We start from the raw sequence: 21,229 nt of genomic DNA, 5'->3' as shown, positions 1-21,229 counted from the left end.
TCAAAAAAAAAAAAAAAAGAATTGCAGACTACTAGTAAAATATTAACGCAGAAAAATGAAAGACATCTATCAAGAAGGTTTCAAAGATAATCATATGTGCAATTAATACTAAAAAGTAGCATATTCCTTACTCATATTAATAATTAGATCCATGTGTTCACTTTTTAGATTTTTCTTCAATGCATATATAATATCAAAGAACCAATGAGCTTTTTTGGCTCCCATGTGGTAGTATGAATAATTGACAAAGCAAATGGTAAAACTCCTCAATTTCTATTACATATATATTTTATTTCTGTAAAAAAAGATAATTGTTGTGCTACAAATGATGAAATGAGGACACTGAGTTCCAAAATAAGTGAAAATATAATAGATTATGAATTCTAGCTTTAAGTATTAAAACAGAAAATATAAAGCACATGCCAGACTTTAAAAAAAAAAAAAAAATTCAACTGTTGGTAAACTGGGGATTTGATGAGAATAAAGTAGTGCCGAAAGACTAGAGTTAAGCAAATATTTTCCTAACTTTCAAAACTTAAATGAATATGATATCTATAAATTAGAAATTATTGAACTAAATGTGGAAAGTGGAAAAGGTATAAGATGACTTATTAAGGAGATGAGCAGACCACTATAGGAGAAAACAGTGGGATTGCCTGGGTTTGCATTACATTCACAAATACGTCATTCTAGAAAAATGCCATTTCTTTCTATTCCAGACATGCAAGACTGGAAATAGAAAAAATGTATATTGTATTACATTGTTTTCTCTACATCATCATCATCATCGTAGCCCTCATGTTTTCATTATAGCCTACATGGAGAAGTTTAAGTACAATTTTTGAGTATTGCTACTACAATTTTTGGGTGTTGAGTCTTTTAAGTACAATTTTTGGGTGTTGCTACAATTTTGGGGTGGTGTTGTAGTAAGCAACTACCTAAGCATGTTTAAAAATGTCGAAAGTCCTTACTCAAGGAAGGTTTCCAGTAGATAGCTGTAGAGCTCCAACTCCAAACCTGGCCTGAAACTGGCTTTTATCAATACCATGAACAGCAAAGTCCTTCATGAAGAAATTGTCCCTTAGCAGAGCCAGTATTCTTGAAAAACTTGAGTGACATCTCAAATATAATGAAGTAGAAATTCCATAGCTGGATCCCAAAGTATGAATGTATTAAATATACGGTAGTGTGGGGACAGACTTAGAACCAAAACCTGTGAATATGATTTAGATATTTCTACTGACAATAATTTCAGTACAAATCAATTATGTGACTCAGTTATCAAAAGTGTAAATATAAATTTAGACATCCTTAATAATACCAAAGCACCACAATGAATGTGGTGCTATTACTATCTCTACACTATTAAAGATGAATTCCAAAAATATTGAGAACTTACTTGTAATATTGTATTTTAAGATTATAGCTAATTCTGTTGGTTTTAATTAATGTATATTTTTGTTAGCCTCACCAGATTGCATTCATTCAGTTGACAAAGCTGATACCATCTCTAACTCCTCTGTTTTCCTCACCATTTGAACGATACTAATTCCTTGCTTTTTCTGTAGCACACACATATACACACACATAGATATATACACACATAGATATAGAAATATAAATATTAGATATATAGATATACCTCTATATATCTTTTATATGTACACACACATATACATGCATATGGATATACACACATATAGATATAGATATATAGATATTAGATATATAGCTATACCTCTCTATCTAGCCTCTTAGTTCTGTGTCCCTGGAGAACCCTGACAGATACAATAGGTAATGTCATGGTCATTTTACTGATGAAGATATTAGGCACATATATTTATGTAATTTTTCATGTTTGTTTAGTTCCAGATATTGTGCCCTTAATTATTATGCCACGCTTCCTCTAACTATAACACAAGTCGCTAAAATGGCATATTGGCAGACTATTAAAAGTATTTTTCAGCCTAAAATACTAGAGCCTAGTTTAACCTGTTGGAGAAAATGCTTTCTGAGAGGAGGTGTTCTTTGAGCTGTATTCTTTGTTCTGAATCTTGAAAGAGGAATAAAGTAGAGGTAGGCTACAGAAAAAGCAAGGAATGAGTATAGTTCACATGGTGAGGAAATGGAGGAGTTAGAGACGGTGTCAGCTTTGTCAACTGAATGAATGCAATCTGGTAGGGTGTATATATGTGTGTATATGTGCGCACATATATACACACATACACATGCGTGTATACATACATGCACACACATACACATACCTGCATACATATGTGTATACACATACATGCATACAAACATGCACATATGCACATGCATGCGTATTCACACATATGCACATATATATGCACACATGAACACATACGCATACACATATGCACATGTGTACACATACACTTATGCACATGCATGCATATGCACATACATGCACACACATACATGCGTGCACATATACACATGTGCACATATATGCATGCACACATACACATATGCACATACATGCACACATATATGCACATATATGCATACATGCATACATATATATATACATACACGTCTCTATTCCCTAAGTTCTATTTCTCTGGAGAACCCCGACTGATACAATAAGTAATGTGGTAAATAACTTTTTCTATCATTGAATATTAATGTTATCCCAAGTTTTTGATATAAACAATGCTTTAATGAACATCTCCGTTTATAAATTTTTTCTGGGTCTCTGACTATCACACTTGAAAAGGCTACTGAAATTGAAACTACTAAGTAAAATATATGAATTTTTGTCAAAACTCATGATTACTTTATTGCTTCCCAACACCACTAGTGACGAGTAAAAGATTAATTAGTTCCACGCTACCTTCTAGCAATAACATTTTTTCCTTTTCTCAGTCTACCACGTCAAATGCTAACCTCTTCCAGTATATATAGAGAGAGAGACAGAGATGTACATGTGTGTCTGTGTGTATATATAGAGAGAAAGAGACTATATATGTGTATATATATATAGAGAGAGAGAGAAAAGGATATATAGAGAAAGAGCTAATGCAATTATGGAGTCTAAGATGTCCCATGATCTGCGCCTGCAAGCTGGAGGCCTAGGAAAGCTGGTGTATTTCCAGTTCAAACCCGAAGGCTTGAACACCAATGCTCAAGGACAGGGAAAGATATTCCAGCTCAAGCAGAAAGCAAATTTGTCCTTTCCTCTTCCTTTTTATTCTACTCAGGCACTCAACGGATTGGATGAAGCACACCCACATTGACGAGGGTGGTCTACCATGGTAAATGGCTAAGCTCTTCCAGAAACACCCTTGGACACACTTTGAAGTACTATTTTACCAGCTATCTAAGCACCACTTAGTGCAGTCACATTGAAACATCTAATAAACCATCACATCTATTTCCAGACTTCCTAGGAGAATTAAATATGCATAGAAAACTAGCAGGCATATAGTAGACTTTATGTAAACTTGCTTTTTTATCATTATATACTTACATATCTGTTTATTAATTGAATGCAAGCTACAAATGTGTATCTGGTACAAAAAAAAATGTCTTAAGGTAGCTAGGAATAATATACATAACTCAAGATTGGCATTGGAAGACATAGAGTCAAGCCATACATTGACCACTCATATTAAATATAGAGTTGTTGAACCAGATTGTTTTACTCTCTGAACGTACTACCTCACTTTTAGACTAGGATACTACCCTCAACTGATAGAGCTGTTGCAAGCTTAAACAAAATAAATAAAACTTAAATTGTGCCAAAAGGTCTAGTATAGTCTTTGGCATAACAAAGACTTGGGATAATGGCTAGCTAAATCCCCGTTGTAAGTGCTCAGTAAATGTGTACTACTATCATAAATCATATTTGATCTCTGTGCTTCCTTTTCCTTTATAGCAGAAAGAGGCAAGTCACAAATAAACAAAATCTTACCTGGAAGCTTTTCATTAAAAGAAAAACTATAGCTTTCATTGAATATCCTGGGGATAGTACTCACTCAGTTCAACCTCCCATATCTGCATTTAACTTTTTGGCTCTATGTAACAAAAATTGACATTTAGAAGATCCTGAAGCATTTTAAGATTCTTAACCACCAAAGAAATATTATATTGCATTCAGGGCACAATATTTATAGTACCAGTAAAGAGGCAAATGTTCAAAATCATTTTAATGACTTTTGTTTACAAAAAAAAGGGTTATTTTATTAATATTCAATGAATCCAAACTTAAGGTTGACCAAATCATTAATCTTTTCAGAACTATATTCAATTGACTAATGTGCATTTGTGCCCATTCCCTAAAGTATAGTAATATATAGTAACCCAAAATTACTGTTTTCATTAGGAACATCTTATGAGAGACTTTGAAAAATGATGCATATATTGTGCCTCTTAACATTTAATATATCAGATTTTGCTGTCACTAGAAGTTCTTATGCAATATTTTCAATAAATTATCAGCATTATGTTCTACAGTGTACATGTTTTGCATTTTCTCTATTACTGAACATTAATGTTATTCCCAAGTTTTTGATATAAACAATGATTTAATGAACATCGCAGTTTATAAATCTTCCCTGGGTCTCTGACTATGGCACTTGAAAAGATTACTGAAATTCAAACTACTAAGTAAAATAAATGAACATTTCTTGAAACTCAGGATTACTTTACTGCTTCCCAACACCATTAGTGAAGTGTAAAAGGTTAAATAGTTCCTCACTACCTTCTAGCAATACTATTTTCTTCTATGTGTTTATTCAATAGTTGAAAATTAATATCTCATTGTTTCAATTTCTGTTCATGTGGTTACCAGAATGTTTATTGACCATTTTCTGGTCTTCCTTTCATAATTTCTGTTCATATCCATTTATCTATCATGTTATTGCTAATTGGGAAATATAATGGATTTAAATTGTCTTAATGGTCAGTCAGGGGATATGCTAGAAAGTTCTGAAATTTCTATTGTTCTTTCTTACACATTACCAAAACAATATGGGTCTCTGTGAACATAAATATATACACATACATGTATGAATATATGTACACATGACTAGATTTATTCAGAAAATACAAACAGAATATCAGTTAACAAAGAATGGATCTAGGTTTTGTAGAGGGACATAAAGAAGCTAAGAAACTAGAAAGAAGTTACTAAAATGCTGTGCAATACCATAGATTCCATAAGTTATATAAGGATAATGTCCCTTATATATTAAAAAATAATTACTTTCAATGGGTTGATAAAGCATTGTTGGGAGAGGTAAAATTTGAGGTAGGTTTTAAATAATAAGGAGGTCTAAAATAGAAATTGATGAATGAAAAACTTTTAAAACAAAATAAAATATTTTAAAAAGCAAGTATCTCTCCAGAGATCTATGCATCAGAATCTCCAAAGAATGTGGCCTAGCTACTGAAATTTAAAAATAGTTCCCCAGAATATTCTGGATGGCTGTACACTGTTATAGCACACATCACATTTATGATATACTTTGATTGACTTTTATACGCTCTCTTAAGATCCCCAAAGCAGACTTACTATAGAACTCAGGCATTTCTGAGAAGATGAATAAAATGGAATACAACATTTACAAAATTCAATCTTCTTTTCTGGGCCATTGTTGGACAGTCTCAAGCATTAATTACTCCTTTATCTAGGCTTCCAGTATCACTTTGTTTTCATCTATGCCTAGGTACTCAGCAGAGAGTAACATAATGTGTCCATAATCATATCCTTATGCAGAGGTAAACTCTAAAGTCTTTGAGAACCAATAGAAAGTATACTTTAAAGTTTCCTATCCCAGCATTTGCTTCACCTGATTGTAGGTCAACCTAAGTGCAAGGTTTATGGACTGCAACAATGGTAAGCTATAGCCCGTACCTCAAGAAGCTTATAATACAGTGGAGGATGCATAAATGTCAACATTTCATCATAATGCAATACTATCATAAAGGCATGTATAGGGTGTCATGAAAGTTTCTTAATTCATGTTGAGTATGTAGAGAAAGTTTCCTAGAAGAGCTAAGTTGGACAATAAAGAATATTACTCTAAAATGACAGGAAGAGGACAGAGAACATGACAGCGTGTTAAAAGATGTTCATAAAACCTTGTATCCAAAAAGAAAGGTAGAAGCAGGCTGGAAACATGAAATGGAAAATCAGAGCAAAGTGATCATGCAGAAGTTATATTCCTGTTAAGGGCCTTGGACTCCATTAAATGAGTGATTTAAACCAGGATAATGAAATGGTAATATTTGATTTCACAACTAAGTCTCTGCCCCGCTGGCAAAGTGACCAAGCTTAGGGGAGTAAAATTCAGTACGGTTTGGAAGCTATCCAGGATAATCTAGAATGTTATTACGAGTTTATTGGCTACATAAGTTTTGCTGGAGAAACAAGTATGAAGATGGGCTAAAATATTTTAAAATAATAAAAAATTAAAATAGGATGACTTTGGTTATTGACTTTGGAAATGGATGGGTGTGATGAGCAAGGAACAATTCCAGGCTGTTATGAATCTGGTTAGAGGGTTTGTATCATCAGGGAGGGCACTGTCAGAGGAAGACTAGTTTGAGGGAAGGAGATAATAAATTGATTTGAGGTCACATTGACTTTGATGGGATCATTAGATATCAACAAATGATTGTCCAGTTGGTTACCAGTTTCATGCTAAAAGAACAATTCAGAGTTCAAAATAAAATTTGAGGAGACATTTATATATAATTGTTCAATATCTGTTTTTCATGGATTTTTTTTCAAAGATGGCAGAAAGAAGGACAGAACCCTAAACAGTATTAGTGTTGTAGTGTGAGTTAAGGGGGAGAATCCTTTCACGCGGAAAATAAGCAGTCATAGATGCAAGACAAAAAAATCACAAGTTTAGGGTCACAAAATTAATGAAATAGAGAAGGTTGCCAAGCTTAGAGAAATGAATCATATTAATTTTGATAGTATAAGAAGTGAACTCTCATGTTATGTTTGGCTATTTGTAACACTGGAATTGGCAGTCAAGAAATTGGTGGCAAAAGAAGACAGCCTGGTAGTAAATGAAAAAAATACAGAACAAGGTGGAATGATTTTTCAATAAAGGAAGCAGAGAATCGTAACATTGAAACAAAGCATTATGGAGTTCAAGAAAGAAATGTTAAATTATTATTACCATTGTTTGAGCGGAAGACAGTTTACCTAAAGAGAAAGTTAACTATAAAAGATAATAAGGTGCTAAGGAAAAAGAGAAAAAGTAAAATATAAGATAGTCCCTGAAAACACAGGAGATTTAAAAAGATAGCAGACCTGTCTCTCATTTAGGGCTTCTCACATCATTGAAGGAACTATTATTTATACACACACAGCCCTTGTAAACACACACACATATACACATAACTCCTCCACAATTGCCCACATAAAACTGTGGACATAGCTGGGCATGGGGACTCACGCCTATGATCCCAGCATTTCGGAAGGCCGAGGCGGGTGGATCACCTGAGGTCAGGAGTTCGAGACCAGCCTGGCCAACATGGTGAAATCCTGTTTCAACAAAAAATACAAGATTAATCAGGCATGGTGGCAGGTGCCTATAATCCCAGCTACTTGGAAGGCTGAGGCAAGATAATCACTTGAACCTGGGAGGCAGAGGTTGCAGTGAGTTGAGACTGTGTCATTGTGCTCCAGCTTGGGCAAAAAGACTGAAACTCCATCTTAATAATAATAATAATAATAATTCTGGACACTACCCTCAATGTTTTTCTCACCACAAGGAGTAGCTACATTATTGGGAGAATGAGAAAACCGTGTAAAAAGAAAATGTTGGGATTGCTGAAAATTACGGAGAATTTCAGGATGACCACCGCAGCGCGTTAATACCAAGCATGAGGCCAGTTCTGAATATAGGGCTTTATACTTCTGCAGAGGTCACAAGCCTATGAAGCAGCCCGACTCACCACTCTACCAATCCAATGAATCAAGCTCCACTTATCCTGTTTTACTGACAATTCTCAAATTATGTATTAAGTTCCCTCTCAAGTTCTTTCAGATTCATATAGTCCCCCAATTCGACTATCATCTCTTTTGTTAATTAGGTATGTAGGATGACTGTCACAGAACAGGAGTGCTGACCTTTCACATTATTGCAGTGAGACCAAACTATATGGTGAGGGGGTGGGAGGTAGTAGGAAAAGTGTTCCTAGTTTTTGTACCTTACATAGTAAGTTGTGGGAACAGATGCATTAGAATAAGAGCCCAATACAGGGATGGGGTTGGCCTAGTGGGGACACTGTCCACATAACCCAAGATTTTTAATAGATTGCTAAACTATATTGACTGAATAGACAGTGGTTGATTAGCACTCTGCTGGTTGTGTTACAGGATAAAAAAGCTGTAATTTATAGTTACAACCAAAAAGATATAATGAATGCCTTTCACTTAGTATAAGAATAAAAAAGGGAAAAGTAAACAAATTGGAGACATTTAGAGAAAGAATTACACATCACACAGTGGAGCTAAAAATAAGAGTTTTATAGCTTGATCCTGGAAGAAAAAAAGTGGCACTGTCAGTAGTAGAAAGTGAGAAGAAAGTTGTAAGATCGGATTAGAAATATAATAGCTTTGGTTTGAAATATGCTGATGCTGAGGTGTTAGCCAAACATTTTGATGAGATAGCCAAGAGTCAGTTGGCAATATTATATTGTGGCTTGGGAAAATAGCTTTGAGTGGGAGACATAATTTTATGAGTCAGCCACAGATGATTATGTTGATAATAACAATAATGATATATGCTGTACAGCCCCTCATGGATGACAGGAAAGTTTCTAGGGGATCAATGATAGAACTAGCTAGATGATGAGAGAAAGAAAGAGCAGGTGAAAGATGAGAATGGAACAGAGAAAAATAGAGGACAGAAAACAAGGGAGAAGAAAAATGGCATTTTAAAGGAAAAGTCTGAAGAGCTGATCAGAAAACATTACAAAATATTTAGTTGATGTGAATTTAAAAAGCCATTTTAGTAAAATAAAACTTTATATTATTAATTAGTAAACAGAAGTTTACTCACATTTGCAAAGGTTGGCAAAATTAAAATGTGGCAACTCCAGAGTAAGGTTTGGTGACTGTGAAAAAATGATGTAACTAAAAATAGATCAAATTAACTTAGTATAGTAGAGATTTACATATTCTACAGCATGCAAAATTGTCAAATGAAGTCTCATAATTTCTCTTTATTTTAATGCACGGGAAGCTTGATCTTCATTTGAGAATGTGTGATTAGCTATGCTTTACCATTTCCTTGCTTATTCAATGTTGCTTTATAAAAGGACTGCCAAGTGGTAAGCATATATACGTATTCATGGAGAAAATTAAACACTGTATTGAAAGCAAGCAGTTGAAATGTGAATTCTAGTACTTTCCCCTACTGAGTGTATAGGTGAATATGTGTTTGAGGGCATAAGAGGAAGAGTAGGTGTTATATAATAAATGCTATTTATATTACTATCTTGAAAGAAAACTTAGACCATGACATAAAGTCTGATTATTTTTAACTCAGAAAAAAATGTATAGAGGCCATCAACCCCATAAAGAACAGAACAAGCTAAAAAGAGAACAGTGTCTCTGAAGCATTGTCCAGAAAGTGTGTCCAAAATAAATTCCATATTGCCAGGGTTAATTTGGGACTCTAGGAAGATTGGTTAGATAAAATGGGATTTCATTTTCATATCTCAGGATGCCTTATGTCATTATTCTTTTTCCTTTTTTTTACTGCAAGTCAATTGCATGTGGTGTGCTGAAATAATTTCTCTGTAGGTCTCTTGTGTTGTATAAGCCCAGGCCTTTCGGTCACCATAGGCAATTGAGAATTACACCACAGGCTCAGGTGAACAGTGAAAATCAGGTTTTAAATTCATTGTTCTGCTCAGCATCAGGCCCTCAGAGTGGCAAAATCAAAATGTAGGTAGGGATAGGTTATTCCCAGAACACTGCAGTCACACTGAGCATACACATAGGCCTCAAGTCATTTTCAAAGTGGCACTGTCATTGTCCTACTCTGTCTATCTAAAGATTCCTCAAGCTGCCAATATTCATATATCAGGGTTGGCAGTTTTACACACAGTGTCCCTAACCATATGTTCTGCTCATCGTTACTAACTAGTCATTATTGACATTGATGGTTTCCTTATCATGTTCCTCAAGCCAGAATTTTCCTTTCTAAAGTCCCCTAAATCTTTCCAGTACATTTCTACTGTGTTTTAAATTGTACTCCACACATTAAGGGGATCCAATTTGTAGAACTTTTCTATGGAAACATCATTGGTCCGATTTAATTAACCATTTCTGAATTCCCCCAGAACTTTATTGCATATATGGCAGATACATTTCTTATGCCATTCATTTATTTTTTTAATGGAATTTGAAAACAAATCTTTATACTTTGGATACAGACTAACTTCAGTCAAATTTTAGCTTTGCCACTTATTTGGTTCGTTGCCTTTAATAAGCACTGGCTCTCAGTTTGCACATCTTTTAATGGTAGAATAGCACATTTCTGGAAGATAAGTTGTACTAGTTACACATACTGAAAGCAATAACTTATGTAATTTACCTCTTAGAGTATATGATGCATGTATATGCTCAGTAAATAATAGTTATAACAATAGACACAACCTCTCAGTTACCACTATGATTTTACCAAACTGTACATATATATAACATATTTCTAAATGTGACTACATTATAAGTGACCACAACAAGGACGAGAACACATTACAAAAGAAAAATAGGGAATGATTTGCGGAGCTATCAATATGGTTCATTTGTTAACATCTTGTGCTATTGAGATTACCTACTTCTCTGAAAAGTGAAAGGCAGGACTAAAGAAGGGATCTGCTGCCATCCACAATCTGTTCAGGGGAGATATAGATTTTTCTCTATTTCAGAGTTCCAGAGGACAAAAATCAGAGCCTAGAGATAAAGAGGATTGGTTTGCCAATCACAGAATCTGTAGAGCACAACAATGTGTATGTGAAACAGAGAAAAAGTCAAAAAGGAACCCAACCAAAATAAACCCAAGAAAAGCAATTCTCCTATTGGGCGTGTTTCCTGCTAAACTGTCACTATTTACATGCTAATTAATTATGATGTGAACCTATTCAATCATTTTAGAACATTATCAGTGTTGCCTTTACCAATTTTAATGAATTTTATCTGAAATCAGCTAGAATAAGTATATAGATGTGAAAAGATATAAAACCAGTTTAGAAGAGTCAAGCAATGCTTTTGGCCCAGTTTAGAATGTTAAAAAGGCACAACAAACCCCACAAAGTTATTCAAATCTGCAAACTTTATTAAAATTGCAACATACATAAATATCAGTATGAGGCTGTGTGTGTACTTGTACATGTTGGAGGGTTGTGGGTAGAAGATTAAAATAGTAATTTTCTGTTACAGTTTCAAGTTGCTGGATAAATGTCACACTACTCTATAAATTGTTCTGTCTTCAGATTGTAAACAGACTTCAAGTGGGCAAATGTCTCTTCCTAGTAATTGTACTATATTTCCCTTTTTTTTTTAAATTTCCAAAACAAAAATTCTCAATTATTTGTCTCTTCTCTGTCCTAGAACCTCCTTTTCTCCTCTAACAAAAGATTCTATATCAATTTTATTTATCAAATAGACATAACAAAATAACTATTTTTTTCTTGTCAGAAAATCTAGTAAACTACTTGCATCTAATACATTGTTTTTGTATCATAGTTTTAGTTCTTTCTCACGTTACAATGATACTTGTGCTCTTATCTAAAGTTAACTACTTGCTGTTTGCTCTCAATCCAATCTGCTAGAGATTCTCCTTGGTATCACATCAGTCTTCACACTCATCAGCAAGGCCATGACATGGTCTGGATCTGGTTGGACTGATTTTTACTATTTTCACTGGTCCAAGCCACTTTCTTTTCTTACCAAGGCTCCAGCAACAGCACCCCCCACCCCCAAGGGAATCTCCTGTTTTCTGCAAAGCAGAGAGACTATTACATCAAGGTGAAATCATCATTATTTTAGCAACTGGGCATTGTCTCTGACCTGTCATCCTGTATCACATGAATGCTAAAGGAGGTCTAAATATCCAGCTCCTTTATATATATAATTCTTGCATTCAGCCCTCACATTAAAGGGTGGGGTTGATTGGAGAGAACACTTCACCCAATTGTATGGCAAGCTATTGTCTTCTATACTCATTAATTAACTTCATTTTTCATAAATATGAATAGGTCACCAAGAATCAGCCAATATATGAGGAAACTTAAGCAGTAATGAGGATATCTAAGATGGAACAATTATTGACTTTGGAAATGAATAAATAAAATTCTGGGATAGGAAATATTTGTAAATTTAAAAGATGGCAAACCTTTATAAATAGTTCAACAGATGGGCTGGATTACAGAATGGCCGTACTACAGAATACATTGTTGATAAAGAAGAAAAGGCTGAAAATGTATGGCATTAAAGAAATCACTACAAAGAGAAACATCACGTGAATATAAAGAGGAATAGAGGGTGTGTCAAATTCCACTATCTACAAGGAGTTCCAAATAACAGAGAAAATAAAAAGTAAATTCCAAGACCCAATAAAATGAGTTAAGAATCCCTGTGATTGAGGGAAAACACAAGGCCTTCATCATTGAAACACACCAAATACTAAAAGAGAATAATGGGAAAAAATACATATACATTTCTGGAGAAATCTGAAAATGCCAGAACTAAAGACAAATTTGAATGAATTCCATATAGAAAAAAATAAATAAAGCAGATTATCTACCAAGAAATAAACATCCGAATGACTTTAGACATCTCACCAGTGACACTGAATGCTAGGAGACGGCAGCAGAGCCTAATCTGAACAGATGCTTGAATCTGGCAATTAATGCATAACTTGCCATATTATCCAATAAAAAATAATGGCAAAAGAAGTATGTTTGAACATGAAAACTTCAGGAATTTAGTCCACACTTATATACAAACTGTATATGTGTGTGTGTATATATGTATATGTATAGGCATATATATGTATAGACACAGACACACTTTCCATTAATTGATAAATTGATTCTTATGATTAAATAAGTTTGAGAAATGATCGTTAGACGCTAACCTTAGCAGACTGTTCTTCGCCAACAATTTCTATATATATATATACACACACACCTATACACGCACATACATATATACACACATACATATATATGCACACACACACACGTATAATTTTAAAGTTATTTAAGATAGTTAATAACCAAATGAGAAAGAATGAAAAATAAGTAAACAAAAGGAAGACACTGATGCAAACAATACTGGTAAGAATACAGATCCAGACAAAAAATCATTAGGTTAATTTTGCCTAATTATAAAACTAATTTTGGATCTTCCTAGATCAACTAAATTAACTTCTTCAGTAAAGATGTCTAAACATCTGGATATTTAACAATCTTCCATGAATTCATTTCTATGATTAGACACATTGGGAGAATGACCATTAGCACTTGACATTTGGAGATTGTCCTTTGAGTAACAATTTGAAAGAGACAGAATTCCATATGGGCATTAAAATATTTATTGAATTTTCTTTTGATAAAGCCATAAAATAAGAGAACAACTAGGTGTTCAAATCAATATAAAATTCAAAAACATATAACACACTAAACATGTCACAAGATTGAAAAGGCAAGATGGAAGGGGGTAAGTATATAGATTTCATTATTTTTATTAAAAGTAATAAACTTGATTGGAGAAATAAAAGAGAATTTTTCTTAACCATAAAGGCATAGACTAGAAGAATTAGAGATGGGAAGTGGAAAGGTTCAGGAGGAAATAGGTCATTTAAGAGTGTTAAATTTAGTCTTTAGAAGTAGGGAGTTAATAGATAAATAATTTTTTCACAAGTTATGAGAATAATAAAATTATTTACAATAATATTGTCTACCAAAAGAATTTAAAATAGCAATTACTCTAGGGAACAGAGCTTGAAGGAAAAATTTTTCTTCTCATTTAAATATTTGGAACTGTTAGAATTTCTAAACTATGAAGATATCTACAATGTCTACAATGACAGCAACCAAGATGCTCACTAAGATGATAACTGGAAACAAGGGTTAGTGCTCAGATTGATGAAATATGAACTTACTTTGGATTTTCCCTTTTCCTACTTCTCCCTGTTTTCATATATTCCTAAATTAGCATGTGGTATTTTATAATTAGAAACTACACTTTTGTAGTTGTGTGGATTAATCATTACCATGATTATAAAGATATAATCTTGTTTTAAACGTATGTCATGAAACACAGTACTTAGTTGCTTTTTGCATGTTAAATCTGTTTAATACATTAATTTTATAAAATATGTTAAAAATGTAATGAAACACTAAAATATATAAAATAGTTCCTTTCAAAATCACAACAAAAATTTCTTATAATATTAGTTAACTTAGAGGGAAATATGATGCATATATAAGACAAAAATGCAAAAGAATCTAAAAGTGAAACATCTCTTTTTTAATGAGAAAATTAAATAGGTCAATTTTCAGTTAAATATTTTAAGAAATTTACACAACCACATCCAAATATTGAGTTAATTTTTTTTAGGTTGGCTAATGATGTAAATTTCATTTCAAAACTGATTCACTGGAAGTACCAAGACAATTTTGAAAAAGAGAAGTCATATTAAAGTAAATAATAAACATCAAATACACTTTGAATATAATTTTAAAAATAAAGATTATATGTAAGTAAAGAAATAATTCAGTGCAACCAAAAACAATCCAGATTAGATAACAAATGATATAAAGATTTAATATATTACCAAGTGCATTTCAAATTCCAAACGAAAACGATAGATTATTCAATTGATTATAGAGAGTTAACTGGCTAACCATTTGGAATAAAGATGCTGATCTGACACGTAGCAAATACGCATTCCAAGAGTAAATACATAAAGAGTGTTGACTTAGGCATCATTCCACAAAAAGACAGTGCTGAGCTGATTTATGCTTGAAAAAATTGTTGCATAAATAAATAATCTCGAGACAAAAGAATACATAAAAATACCAAGAAACTATTACAGTTAAATGTCCATGAAATCTTTGAATATGAAAGGAATTTTTAAGCATGACTCAAAATGTAGAAATGAAGGAGGGCTCATGGAAGAAAAAAGTGTGAATAGTGCAGAATTAGCAAGAGAGAGAGTAGCGGAAGTTGAAATCAGAGATGTTCATTTAATAGTTTGAAGTGCAGGATGTGGAAAATAAGTGTGTGTTTGTGTGTGTGTGTGTGTGTGTGTGTGTGTACCATAAGTCACTGGGCCTGCCACTTGTTTTTGTGTGGTATGTGAACTAAGAATGTTTTTACATTTTTTAAATGGTTAAGAAAAATCAAAATAAGACTAGTGAAATATGAAGATTATATAAAATTCAAATTTCAGTGTCCATAAATAAAGATTTACTGGAACACAGTCAGGCCCACTTGATTATAGTCTGTGGCTGCTTCATGCTACAACAGCAGAATTGAGTAGTTTTGACAGGGACCATATGGCCTGCAAAGCTGAAAACATTTACTATCTGGCTCTTTACAGAAAAATTTGGCTGACCCCTGGTATAGACATATTCTGGGAGTTTCTCAATATGTAGCATATCACATCAATTCACTAAGCCAACCTCGATCAATTTTTGTATATAAATATTATTCTAAACTTAATATGACTTCTGCATATACATCTTGTGTGTGTAGAGATGTGTGTATGTGTGATGGCAATGCACAGTTTGCTTTGAGAATTATATAATATATGAATGTAATTATATTTGAGAGTTCCAAAAAAACAGATACATGTAGAAACCAGTAGTACCATGCTTTTGAGATACATAATCACTCACGTTTGCTATTTTGGGGCTGCAATGAATTTCTGAGAACAAGCCTTTATTTTCCATTTTAATTAAACTAAACATTTAATTACATTTCCACTATTCTGTCAGCAGAAACAAATCTATAAATGCAGAGTGAAAAATTATGAGAACTGGTCTTTAATATCTCATCACAAACAGAGCATGTTATGGGCAATCTGTTCTTTGAGGGTGTATAGCAACCGTGTTTCCCATGAATGTTAATGCTAATAAAACATTCAAATACAGTACAGAACTTTTCATTTTTAGCTAATATCTATATATTAAAGGCCAAGATGCTGAAAATATATACCATGTTTACAAAGATACCCATGCCCCTTAGGGTTTTAGTTTCCAGCACAAGAGAATTCAATAAGTGAAGGGATAGTGCATATTAAACACAAGTTTGCTGCCAAGCAATTTATGCCCAGCCTATGCTCAAATTTACACCAATAAAACTATACAAACATTTAGAATTTTTATTTTATTATAAGTAGCCAATATGTCTAGAGCAATTTGCCAGGTGCAATGAAAAATTAAAGGTACCTGCCCACAAAGTTGTTATAGCAATACATGAGAAGCAGACTTGTAAAGGTGAAAATGGAAATAAGGAAAAGCTCCCATCTAATGAGAGACGTTACTCGAGAGGAATAGAATCTTTTTCCCCCATCAGTTTTCCTGGTGGGCTATGTTATGTACCCTCAAATAGGATGCATAGAATGTACTGATTTTTACATCAGTATTGTGAGCTTGGTTAATGGCAGTTTGGTCTAAAGAGATGAGCTTGTTCTTACTTGAAAACAGAATGAAATTTCTGGGTATACAGGCCTAAGGACAAACTCTGGAATCCAGCAAATATACTTCAGTATACCTCCCACCGCCACCAGGAAAGCCGATGGGAGGAAATGATTCTATTTCTCTGGACTTACATCTCTGATTAGATATGAGCTTTTCCTTATTTCCATTTTCACGTTTACCAGTCTGCATCTCATGTATCACTACAACAATATTGTGGGCAGATAAATACACAATAGTGTATTCTGGAAGACGCATTCTTTATTTCTAAAATATAATAAATGTACTATGTTTGCAGTATTTCAGGGGCTTGAGAACTGTACTCTCTCTTTATGTCTAGATTTATCTTAATTTTGATCAATCAGGTAGTCATTGAATATTAACTATCAAAGCATAATCTATGTACATCAGAAATGTATAAAATCACCGGTGACTAGTTTAACTGGTGACGAGTTAATCTATACAGAGAACTTTAAATGCTAAGGAGACCAGTATATGAAATTTTCACAATAGTGTATTCTGTCAACCAGCTAGTCAAATTATTATTGTAATAGAGGTTCATGATAACAGAAGAGCAAGGAAAGGTAGTAATACTGAAATATTTAATGGAATCAGACTAGAAGAACTCAATTCATCTTTCCTCAAAATGTGGTAATATTTGTCCAAGAAAACCCCTTTATAGATGAATAACGCAATAGTGCCAACATTTGCTTCCTCTTCTTTGTTTTCATGGCCCTAATACTCCATTCTGGAAGATACATTCTGTACTTTTAAAATATAATAAATGTACTATGTTTGCAGTAATTTGGTGGGTTGAGAAATATTTTCTCTCTTTATGTCTGGATTGCCTGTCTTAATTTTGATCCATCAGATTGTCATTGAATATTAACTATGAGAATATAATCTTATTTATTTTCTTTCTTCTTGTGGGATGCTTTCTTTCCTCTTCTTGGGAGATGTGTCAACGGAGACTCCAGATATTTACATAAATGAATGATGAATTAGTCTATATTATTCTCTCATTTACCACAAAACATAGTGGAAAGTGGTGTGTGTGTGTGTATCTGTGTGTGTGTGTTTGTGTGTGTGTGTCTAACCTCTACCATCTTCCATTTCTTAATCTCTTACATCACTCCTTCTTTTTAATTTTTTTAAATTTTTTTGAGACAGAGTCTCCCCTAAGCTGGAGTGCAGTGGCACGATCTTGCTTCAATTGATTGTCCTGCCTCAGCTTCCCGAGTAGCTGGGATTACAGGCATGCAGCACCACGCCCCACTATTTTTTGTATTTTTAGTAGACACACGGTTTTGCCATGGTGGCCAGGCTGTTCTCGAACTGCTGGCTTCAACTGATCTGTCCACCTCAGCCTCCCAAAGTTCCATGATTAGAGGTGTGAGCCACCATGCCCAGCCTATGCCTCATATATCATTCTTTTTTGGTTTCTGTTCCTCTCATTCAACCAAATGACTGTCTCATAAAATTTTCTATATCATTCAATCCAATGAGCATTTTCTAATCTTTATCTGATTTGAATTTTCTGTATCATTAGCCATACTTTCCTTAAGTTCTGAGACAAACCATTTTCTTACTTTTACTCCCACCTGTTTGGTTGTGCCTTTTCAAGCTGTTTCCCAAACTTGCTTTCTCGATGTTTAAATGTTGGAGGTCTTCATAACTATCTCCTTTGTTTTTTACTGACTACTCAAATTTAGGCAATCTTGTCAGAGACCATAATTTCAAACATTTGTCTTATTCCCAAGACTCTCACATATATACCTCTAGATAATTCCTTTCTTCAGACTTTTACATCCAACTGACTACTTAAATATCGACTTGGATTTCTATAAAGCATTGCAAACCTAAAATTCCAGAACTGAAATAATGATCTCCTTATCCCCTGCACACACACACATCATTACATATTATCATTTTGCTTCACAAATAGCTTTTCAATTCCATTTACCACCTTTTATCTCGAACAACTGTTGTTGTCCAACTTACATTATCTCTCCCCTAAATCAAACTAATCGTTTATTTGAACAGCGGTTTGTAGTAGTTCTTGTAGAGATCTATTGCTTCCCTTTTAGCTGTATTCCTAAGTATATTATTCTTTTTGTGGCAATTGTGAATGGGAATTCATTTGTGATTTGTCTCGCTTTGACTGTTATTGGTGTTCAGAAATGCTAGCGATTTTTGCACATTGATTTTACATCCCAATACTTTGCCAAAGTTTCTTATCAACTTAAGAAGCTTTTAGGCTGAAACGATGGAGTTTTCCAGATATGGGATCATGTCATCTGCAAACAGGGATCGTTTGACTTCTTCTTTTCCTATTTGAATGTCCTTTATTTCTTTCTCTTGCCTGATTGCTCTGGCCAGATCTTCCAACACTATGTTGAGTAGGAGTGGTTGAGAGAGGGTATCCTTGTCTCATGCCAGTTTTCAAGGTGAATGCATCCAGCTTTTGATTATTCAGTATGATACTGGCTGTCGGTTTGTCTCACATGGCTCTTATTATTTTGAGGTATGTTCTTTCAGTACCTAGCTTATTGAGAGTTTTTAACATGAATTTTATCAAAGTCCTTTTCTACACTTATTGAGATAATCATGTGGTTTTAATTCTGTTGATGTGAGGAATCACAATTACTGATTGGCATATGTTGACCCAACCTTGCATACCAGGTGTGAAGTCTGCTTGATTGTGGTGGATGAGCCCTTTTTGATGAGGGCTGGATTCGTTTTGTCAGTATTTTTGCATCAGTGTTCATCAAGGATATTGGCCTAAAATTTTCTTTTTTGTGTTGTATTTCTGCCAGGTTTTGGTATCAGAATAATACTGGGCTCATAGAATGAGTTAGGGAGGAGTCCCTCCTTTGCAACTTTTTGGAATAGTTTCAGTAGGGATGATATCAGCTCTTCTTTGTACATCTGGTGGAATTCAGCTGTCAATCCATCTGGTCCTGGGCCTTTTTTTTTTTTTTTTTTTTTTTTTGGTTGGAAGACTATAACTGCCTCAATTTCAGAACTCATTATTCATCTGTTCAGTGGTTCAATTTCTTCCTGGTTCAATTTCAACACAGTCTTGGGAGGGTGTATACATCTAGGAATTTATTCATTTATTCTAGATTTTCTAGTTTATGTGAATGGTGGTGTTTATAATATTCTCTGATGGTTGTATTTCTGTGTGGTCAGCCAAAATACCCTTCTTATCATTTCTGATTATGTTTACTTGAATTTTCTCTCTGTTTTATCAGTTTAGCTAGCAGTCTAGCTATTTTATTAATTTTTTCAAAAAAAAAATAAAACAGCTTCTGGATTTGTTGATCTTCTTTGAATGTTTTTTGTGTCTCTGTCTCCTTCAGTTCAGTAGCATTTCTATACATCAATTTTGTTGAAGCTGAGAGCCAAAATAAATAATGCAATCACATTTCCAGTAACTGCAAGAAGAATAAAACACCCAGGAATACAGCTAACCAAGGAGGTGAAAGATCTCTACAAAGAGAACTAACTACAAACCACTGCTTAAAGAAATCAGGGATGACACAAACAAATGGAAAAACATTGCATGATCATGCCCATAAGTGATAGACTGGATAAAGAAAATGTGGTACATACATACCATGGAATACTATGCAGCCATGTAAAGGAAGGGGATCATGTCCTTTGTAGGGACATGGATGGAGCTAAAGGCAAAAATCTTTAGCAAACTAACATAGGAACAGAAAACCGAATTCCACACACTCTCACTTATAAGTGGGAACTAAATAATGAGAACACACGGACACATAGAGGGGATCAACACACAGTGGGGCCTATCAGAGGGCAGAGGGTAGGAGGAGGTAGAGGAGCAGGAAAAATAACTAATGGATATTAGTTATCTAATATACCTTGGTGATGAATAATCTGTACAACAAACCTCCATGATCGTGTTTACCCATGTAAAAAACCTGCACATCCTGCACATGTACTGGTGAACTCACAATAAAAGTGTTTTTTTAAAGTAGTTTCTTAACTGGTCTCTTCACATCACTATTACAACAGTTCAAACCATTCAACTCACTATGTCAGAGTGATTCTTAAATATAAACCCGATGTTCGCTGATCACCTCATTGACATCCTTTGATTGATTCATCTCTTTTTAGGATAGGGAAATTCTTTCTTTGACATTCAAGGGCAAGCATCACTGTTTGTCTGTTGTTTTTAAGAGTCTGAACTGTGCCTAAGAGAATGAGAGTTAACTCTCTCTCATTGGGACCCTCTCTCAATATGCTCTTTCTGTACTTTTAAGGGCAGCTTATATTGATGTACTGATTGTTAAGACCCTGATAAGTTATCCATTGTACCTCAAAAATAGGGCTTGACTTATGAGGTTGATGACTAACCAGTTTAGAATGTCTTTGAACTTTTTCTTTGTCTAGGACATTACGAAACAGAAAGATTATTTTCAATGCTTCTTAGTATCTGATTCTGTCTATTTATATATTTATATTTATTGGCTAATGTCTTCATGAATTTTATTTT

General features: G+C 33.9%; 1 protein-coding gene across 1 annotated transcript in view; it reads right to left on the bottom strand.

Annotated features, from left to right (window-relative positions):
• CDH18 (cadherin 18) overlaps positions 1–21,229 on the bottom strand; it is a 1,112,094-nt gene that overhangs the window by 523,601 nt on the left and 567,264 nt on the right. The window lies entirely within an intron of this gene.

This window comes from Chlorocebus sabaeus, chromosome 4 (assembly GCF_047675955.1).
Source record: "Chlorocebus sabaeus isolate Y175 chromosome 4, mChlSab1.0.hap1, whole genome shotgun sequence".
NCBI lineage: Eukaryota > Metazoa > Chordata > Mammalia > Primates > Cercopithecidae > Chlorocebus > Chlorocebus sabaeus.
Note: the sequence above shows the minus strand (reverse complement) of the source record. Positions and strands in the feature narration are given on the sequence as shown.